Here is an 8814-nt window from a genome sequence, read left to right as displayed (position 1 = left end):
CTCCGATTGCCCCAAGGTAACTTTGGAGAACAGGAAACCTGTCACCAGAGCAGAACCAAGGAGGGGAATGGAACGCTGAAGAGGTAAAGGGGGAATAGGGAGAAGCAGCGTGGCCTAGTGGAGAAAGCCTCAGCCCGGGAGTCAGAAGGACCTGGGTTCTAATCTAGGCTCCGCCACTTCCATTCATTCATTCAATCATACATTTTGACTGCTTACTGTGTGCAGAGCACCCTACTAAGTGCTTGGGACAGTACAATACAACAATAAACAGACACATTCCTGTCCATAACGAGCTTCCAGTCTAGAGCTGGGGAGACAGACATTAATATAAATAAATTATGGATATGATGATGATGATGATGCTGGTATTTGTTAAGCGCTTACTATGTGCCGAACACTGTTCTAAGCGCTGGGGTAGATACAGGGTAATCAGGTTGTCCCATGTGTGGCTCAAGTCTCAATCCCCATTTTACAGATGAGGGAACTGAGGCACCGAGAAGTAAAGTGACTTGCCCTAAATCACACAGCTGACAGGTGGAGGAGCTGGGATTAGAACCCATGACTTCTGATTCCTAAGCCCGTGCTCATTCCACTGAGCCATGCTACAGAAGTTCTGTGGGGCTGGGAAGGGGGATGAACAAAGAGAGGAAGTTGGCTGATGCGGAAGGCAGTGGGGGAAGAGGAAAAGGAGGCTTTGTCATGGACGGTCTGTTGGGGGAGATTTGCCTTCAATAAGGCTTTTAATAATAATGTTGGTATGTGTTATGTGCCAAGCACTGTTCTAAGCGTTGGGGTAGATACAAGGTAATCAGGTTGTCCCACGTAGGGTTCACAGTATTCACCACCATTTTACAGATGAGGTAACTGAGGCACAGAGAATTAAGTGACTGTAAGAGGGCTAGAGTAATTGTCTGCTGGATTTGAGGAGGGACGGCATTCCAGGCCACAGACAGGATGTGGGTTGAGGGGTCAAAGGCAAGAAAGATGAGAATGAGTCACAGTGCGAACGTTAGCATTAGAGGAGAGAAGTGTGCGGGCTGGTCTGTAGTAGGAGAGTAGCGAAGTGAGGTAGGAGGGGTCCACGTGATTGAGTGCTTTAAAGCCAATGATGAGGAGTTTTTGTTTGATGTGGCGGGTGGATGGGCAACCCCTGGAGCTTTTTGAGGTCACATTTGTCTGCTGCGTGACCTAGAGGCACTTCTGTGTGGCCTCAGTTAACTCATCTGTAAAATAGGGATTAAGACTGTGAGCCTAGGTGGAACAGGGAGTGTGTCCAACCCAATTAGCTTCTATCTACCCAAGCTCTTAGACCAGTGCCCAGCCCATAGTAAGCACTTAACAAATACTATAAATAAGGGACATTCCTGGCTCCATTACATTGAAGGGGACCCTAGCAGTGGGTGTTCCAATTCACCTGCTTCAAGTATACAGCACTGCATCAGATCTCCGGAATTTTGTTTCACTCTTTAATTAATTATGTTGGGATGCTGGGGCTGGAAAGGGGTCGTGGGTTTTTGTAGGTTCTCTTCCAGAGACCATGGTAGGTTGTTGACTTGTCGGCAACAAGTTCCTTTCTCTCAGTCTCTCTAGCTTTCCCCTTCAAATTAGCTCCCAGCTATTTCCCATTTCTCCCACCCTAACTACCTTCCTTCCCTTTCATCAATCTCCTCCCACTCATCAGCTTCCTCAAACCCCTCTACCTCTTTTCCCTATAAATCCCTCCAATTAATCAATCAATCAATGGCATTTAGTGAGCACATACTGCATGCAGAGCACTGTACTAAGGTCTTGGAAGAGAAGAGTTGATAGACACACGGCCCTTCACCCTCTCTGGCAGGGTAACATAAATCGTTGCCAGTGATCCCCCTTCCAAGCAGTGAGTCTCTCCTGAAGACTACTCATGAAAACATCTCCAGTCTGTATTTCAGTCTTCCTTTCCTCTGGCTCCCGCTTTTTCCTTTCCCTTCCCAGTGGTTCCTCCACTGGCCACTACCAGTTCGAATCCCAGCTCTGCCACCTGTCAGCTGTGTGACTGTGGGCAAGTCACTTAACTTCTCTGTGCCTCAGTTACCTCATCTGTAAAAAAAAAATGAGGATGAAGACTGTGAGCCCCATGTGGGACAACTTGATTCCCCTGTGTCTACCCCAGCGCTTAGAACAGTGCTCTGCACATAGTAAACGCTTAACAAATACCAACATAATTATTATTATTATTACCCCCTCAAATCCTATCCTTTGGTGCTCCATCACCAGTGCTGCACCCTAAGTTCTACACAACTCAGGTTTATTTATTGCCTAGGGTCCCAGCTACAGAGGAGAAGATGGAGATGTTTCCAGAGAACAGAGAGGGGGAATGGTCTTGAGGGATTGAATCTAGTTGACAGAAGGACAGTGAAATCTTAATCCAACTCTGCTAATACTTCTGTTCCCAGAAGGCATCTGGACCCCGTGAGGCTCTGAGCCCATTTCAGCAAGTCCATATAGAGAAGCAGTCCATTATCTGCTGGAGTTGGATTTCCAGACCTGGGTGAGGGGCCTTCAATGGGAGATTGGACAGGAGGCCACATTTCTTTCAAACATGCTCATATCTCCCCATCCTAAAAAAAACCTCCCTTCACCCCATGCTGCCTCCTGTTATTGCCCCATCTCCCTCCTACCATTCCTCTCCAAACGCCTTGGAGAGGAACGTCCCGTCCCGCAGGCCCGCAATCTCGGTGTCATCCTTGACTCGTCCCTCTCGTTCACCCCACACATCCTATCCGTTACCAAGACCTGCCGGTTTCACCTCTACAATATCGCCAAAATCCGCCCTTTCCTCTCCACCCAAACGGCTACCTTACTATTACGGGCTCTCGTTATATCCCGGCTAGACTACTGTGTCAGCCTTCTCTCTGACCTCCCTTCCTCCTCTCTCGCCCTGCTCCGGTCTATTCTTCACTCCGCTGCCCGGCTCATCTTCCTGCAGAAACGATCTGGGCATGTCACTCCCCTTCTTAAACAACTCCAGTGGTTGCCTATCGACCTCCGCTCCAAACAAAAACTCCTCACTCTAGGCTTCAAGGCTCTCCATCACCTTGCCCCTTCCTACCTCTCCTCCCTTCTCTCTTTCTACCGCCCACCCCGCACGCTCCGCTCCTCTGCCGCCCACCTCCTCGCCGTCCCTCGGTCTCGCCTATCCCGCTGTCGACCCCTGGGTCACGTCCTCCCGCGGTCCTGGAACGCCCTCCCTCCTCACCTCCGCCAAACTGATTCTCTTTCCCTCTTCAAAACCTTACTTAAAAATCACCTCCTCCAAGAGGCCTTCCCAGACTGAGCTCCTCTTCCCCCTCTACTCCCTCTGCCATCCCCCCTTTACCTCTCCGCAGCTAAAGCCTCATTTTCCCCTTTTCCCTCTGCTCCTCCACCTCTCCCTTCCCATCCCCACAGCACTGTACTCGTCCGCTCAACTGTATATATTTTCGTTACCCTATTTATTTTGTTAATGAATTGTACATCGCCTTGATTCTATTTAGTTGCCATTGTTTTTACGAGATGTTCTTCCCCTTGACGCTGTTTAGTGCCATTGTTCTTGTCTGTCCGTCTCCCCCGATTAGACTGTAAGCCCGTCAAACGGCAGGGACTGTCTCTATCTGTTGCCGACTTGTTCATCCCAAGCGCTTAGTACAGTGATCTGCACATAGTAAGCGCTCAATAAATACTATTGAATGAAAAATACTATTGATTGAAAGTTGCCTATACCTGCTGCCTCAGGCTCCTACCTTCCAATTCTTTCCTTGACCCCCTCTGATCTGACTTCTGTCCCCTTCACCGTACAGAAACTGCCCTGTCGAATGTCAAAACTGATCTCCTCCTCACTAAATCCAAACGTCTTCTCCATCCTAATCCTCCTCCACCTCTCTGTTGTCTTTGACATTCTCGACCACCCTTTTCACCTGGAAACATTATCCAACTTTGGCTTCACTGATACTACTCCCTTCTTGTTCTCCTATTTCTCTGACCACTCATTCTCCGTTCTTTCGTGGAATCCTCTTCTGCCTCCCACCACCTAAATGGAGGGGGGGGGGGGGGTGTTACCTCACATCCAAATTGCCACCATGTTAATCCAAGGATTTATTTTATCCCACCTTGATGACTCTATCATTTTCCTTGCTGACCCTCCTGCCTCCTGTCTCTCCCAACTCCAGTCTGTATTTCAGCCTGCTGCTGTTATGTCCCAGTAGACCGAATTAGGGCTGGGGCAGGGCCTCGTGACTCAGCTTCAGCGATAGAACAAACCACGATATTCAGTGTCACCATTAAATAAGTTAATTATCATGCACAAAACATTAATCATAAAAGATCCTGCTGCCATTAAGCCCTCCAACCCAAGAGGGATGAGATCCCTGACACCATTTAAGCCTTCCAACCCAGGATGATTATTCTCCATTAGCATTCAGTCCGAGAATGGCCAAGACCAGCGCAGGTATCTCTGATTACAAGGTCTCCTCCAGTCCAGGCTGTCTCTCTCATCCCTTCAGATAACCGTGAGCAGTAGCTACAGGCGTTTCCTCCAACCTTTTAAATTAATAATTACACTTCTTGACCTTGTCTTATCTTATCTTCTTATCTCCCACTCAAGCCCTGGTCTCCCCCTGATTCCCTGACTGTCCCATCACTGTAGACGACACCACCAGCCTTCCTGTCTCACAAGCCTATAACCTTGGCATTATTCTTGACTCCTCTCTGTCTTTCAACTCACATATTCAATCCATCACCAAGTTCTGTCAGTACCACTTTCACAACATAGCTAAAATATGCCTTTTCCTCTTCCTCCAAACTGCTAACGTGTTATCCATTCATTCATTCAGTGATATTTTTGGAGTGCTTACTGTGTGCAGAGTACTAAGCTCTTGGAAAGTACAATTCAGCAATAGAGACAATCCCTGCCCATAGCGGGCCTAGAGTCTAGAAGGGGGAAGACAGACATCAAAACAAGTAAACAGGCATCCATATAAATAAATAGAATTATAGATATGTACATTTATACACAAGTGCTGTGGAAAGGGGGCAGGGGGAGACCAGAGGTAGCGAGACAGTGTGACATGGAGGGGAGGGGGAGCTGAGGAAAAGGGGGGTTTAGTCTGGGAAGACCTCATGGAGGAGGTGAACCTTCAATAGGGCTTTGAAGGGGGAAAGTTTTATTGTTTGGCAGATTTGAGTAGGGAGGGTGTTCCAGGCCAGAGATAGGACATGTGCCAGGGGTTGAAGGTGGGACAGGTGAGAAAGAGGCACAGTGAGAAGGTAAGCACCAGATCACTCATCCTAATCCACCTGCATCAGCCTCCTTGATCCCCCAGAATAAGAAGAATCTGGACGCTGATCAACACAAGTTGTACTCGGATTTGAAGTTGGAGACTAATAGCAACTCTCTTCCCTTCAACCCACTATTCTGCCTTAGATTACTGATGGTACCACTCCCAGAGGGGTGGAGTGTAGAGAACCCAGTAAGAAATTTAGGAATCTTTAATCCGTCTTGATTAATGACTAATGATTAATGATTAATGAGTAGTAATGAAGACTACTCATGAAAACATTTGGGAATTTCTGTTGGCTCAGCAACACCTCCTTGGCCACTTAGGGATTTGAGTTTCCCAAAGGGTTGACTTACTCTCTCCTGGGAGCCCTATGCAAGTGGCTTCTGGTCCAGGTATTGAGCATGGGGTACTTACCTATTCATTTGCATAAGCCTGCCCCCCACTGAAGTGGTCAGCTCCCCTTGGACTCCCCCAAAATCCAAACACTCATTAGTTCCTGTGTTAATCTCTTGGGTTTCGTGACTTCTCATTGGCAGTTGAAAAGGAAGTTAGCATCCCTCTGTTTCCAGTGGTACCCATTCATCACTCTTAGTCCCTCTTCCAATGGTCTGTTGATCTTTACCTGTGGTCCTACCCACCATGTTGGAGCCTCGTGGCCTTGGCGGGGTGGCATCCCCAAAATATCAACGTGTTGGGGAACGACGGGACAATACGGTCACTAACAAGATGTGATGAGGGGATTGGAGGTGGATCCAGAAGCTGCTGCAAGTTGCACTCCAGAACAGGGACTGGGGGAAGCATCATGGCCTGCGGAATCAGGGTGTATGTGGGAAGAGCGCAACAGTCCTGCAGCTAGTTCAACAGTAAGCCGGGCCTGCTGCAAGCGGGCACAGAGGCACTTGCAGAGGTGTTGTAAAATGGCGGTGCACCTGACCTTTGGTGTGCACCCCAGGAGAGAGGGAGTGGGGAGAGGAGGAGCGGTACCAGCTCAGCGTTCCCTCTCTGCACTGTGAGGCTCACCTCAGATCATGGGGAAAACAACACGGCTTAAATCTCCCTTCCTACACTGCAGAGCTCAACCCAGAACACGGTTTGGAGCTGGGGAGGGGAAGGGTCACCTTGTGGTAGCAGCGGCTCTCTACGGGGAACTCCACAGTAGAAGCAGCTCGGGTCTTACCTTTCTTCCCCAGCTTGAGGAGGGCAAGGGTAACTACTGTTAAATTACCTGTTCTATCCTTGGTCTTTCTCCTGCTCCCATAGTTCATAAAGCAATTGTCTGCGCGTCTCCTTCTTCAGATGGCAACCTCCTGAAGGCAGGGAATGTGCATCTTGTGCCTACTGTAATCTAAAGGGTATGCAGTGTTTCCTCCTTAATGAGGCTTCGACTCATACCACTGATTGGTTGCTTGATGGTAGAGGGAGAGGAGAGAAAGATTGGATATTGTGGGGTATATGCATATGTGTAACCCTGCTGTTCCAAACTGCAATTCTCCAGTCAGTCAGTCAGTCAGTCAATCAATAATATTTATTGAGCACTTTTATGCGCAGAGCCCTGTATTAAGCACTTGGGCGAGCACAGTGAAACAGAATTAGCGGACACATTACCTGCCCATAATCAGTTTACAGTTTAGAGGAGAAGACAGATGTTTAAGAGGATGGGGCTCAGATTAGAGGACTCAAAATTAACAAGACAGGTTAAGAGACCTCTCTCTACAACCTTCTCCATTTTTGCCAAATTCACAGCCACACCGGTTTTGTCCTCCTACTTGGGACTGTTCTGACCTCATGTGAGATAGGCACTGTGTACCACCTGATAATCCTGTATCCACCCAAGAGCTTAGTACAGTGCCTGGCCCAGAGTAAATACTTAACAAATACCACAGTTATTACTTTTACTATCTGAATTGCAAAAGGCTGCTTCTCCACCTTGCCTATCAAGCTCGCAAAAGTGTCCAAGCCCCAGCTTGGGTTGCCAAACCCAATTTGGTCCCCGAAAAACCAATTAAGCAGATCAAGCATGGAGCCTATTAGTGGGGATAATTAACTTCCTACAGTTTTGCAAGATGTATCTGACAGAGGAGTCGGCCTCCCTCTCATCTGGGAACACCCCAGTGCTTCATCTTCTGCAACAGCGAAAAAAGGAATGCAAGGGCCCTGAGGTTTCAGTCTCCCGGGACAAATTTCTCCTCCTAATGTCATAGTCCCTTTGTGCCTGTGCTAATGAAGATCACTTGGTCTCTCTCCTGAAGAATTCAGTAAGCATTCTGACTCTCCCCTACTTGGTTCTTCATCTAGAAGATGGAAATTAAATACACATTCTCTTTCCCACTTAAACTGTGAGCCTCAGTGGGAGAAGGATTGTGTCAAAACCAATCATCTTGTATTTACCTCGGCACTTAATACAGTTCTTGGCCCTTAGTGAGAGGCTTTAACAAATATCAGAAATATTATGATCACATGCCTAGAACATCAAAAGTCAGGTTAGTTAATGTTACTTGTTTGGAATTAGCTGATATTTGATTTCACCACTTGAGCCATAAATTCAATCCATATCTTGTCTTATCCTGTTTTATGGTGTCAAGTCATCTCCGACCAATAACCACGCCATGGACACATCTCTCCCAGAACACTCCACCTCCATCTGCAATCATTCTGGTTGTTTATCCATAGAGTTTTCTTGGGAAAAATATGGAAGTGCTTCCTTCCATGCAGCAAACTCAGATCTCTGCCCTCCACTCCCTCCCATGCCACTGCTGCCCAGCACCGGTGAGTTTTGACTTGTAGCAGATTGCCTCCCACTTGCTAGCCACTGCTCCAGCTAGGAATGGAATGGACAGGCCTCTGCTTGACTCTCCCTCCTGTAGCTGAAACTGGTAGGTTCCTGGAAACTCTCCAGGTGCAACCCTGAGAGGGGACTCTAGATCTAGAAAAGTTTAAATAAAATTATCTCTGTGGCCCTTGACTGAACTGATTGTCCTGTATTTACCCCAGCATTTAGTACAGCACTTGGCATATAAAAAACACTCATGTGTCATAACCGTAACTGAGTAATTTAAGTAAAATACTTTTTTTAGCTCTTTTCTAATATAAACATGCTGTGTATGTTGTATTCTAGGAGTGCCTGCCTATTTGCAGACCACGTTACCTTAAGGAGGGATAGGATTCAAAAGCTCCTCTCTCAACCTAGCTCCCGGCTTGATTCTTAATTTTCTCATCTATAAAATAGGGATTCATTTCAAATCAATTCTTTAGACTGTGACCCCCACGTAAGAGAATATTTTCTATCTACCCTAGTGCTTAGAGCAGTACTTGGCACAAAGGAGGTGCTTGACAAACATTGTTAGTATTATTGTAATGTTTATTATTATTAATCTTGGTTATTTCAGAGTTCTCTAGTTGGAAGACTTCCCTGTTGTAGTATGAAAGAAGTGCACACAAAGCCATCCTGAGGGGAGTGCTCCAGAGGGTTTCCTGACTTTCCCACTTGCTCCACAGCTGTTGCATTCCCATCCAGATGTAT

At 47.2% G+C, this 8814-nt stretch overlaps 1 non-coding gene across 1 annotated transcript; it reads right to left on the bottom strand.

The window, feature by feature from the left end:
- Window positions 1–8070: 8070 nt before the first annotated feature.
- Window positions 8071–8208, bottom strand: LOC114808710. The gene has a single exon (XR_003756511.1). It is a non-coding gene; the product is annotated as a small nucleolar RNA SNORA7 (small nucleolar RNA).
- Between the last annotated feature and the right edge of the window lie 606 nt (window positions 8209–8814).

This window comes from Ornithorhynchus anatinus, chromosome Y4, assembly GCF_004115215.2.
Source record: "Ornithorhynchus anatinus isolate Pmale09 chromosome Y4, mOrnAna1.pri.v4, whole genome shotgun sequence".
Lineage (NCBI taxonomy): Eukaryota > Metazoa > Chordata > Mammalia > Monotremata > Ornithorhynchidae > Ornithorhynchus > Ornithorhynchus anatinus.
The sequence above is the reverse complement of the archived record's forward strand: the minus strand, read 5'-3'. Positions and strand labels throughout refer to the sequence as shown.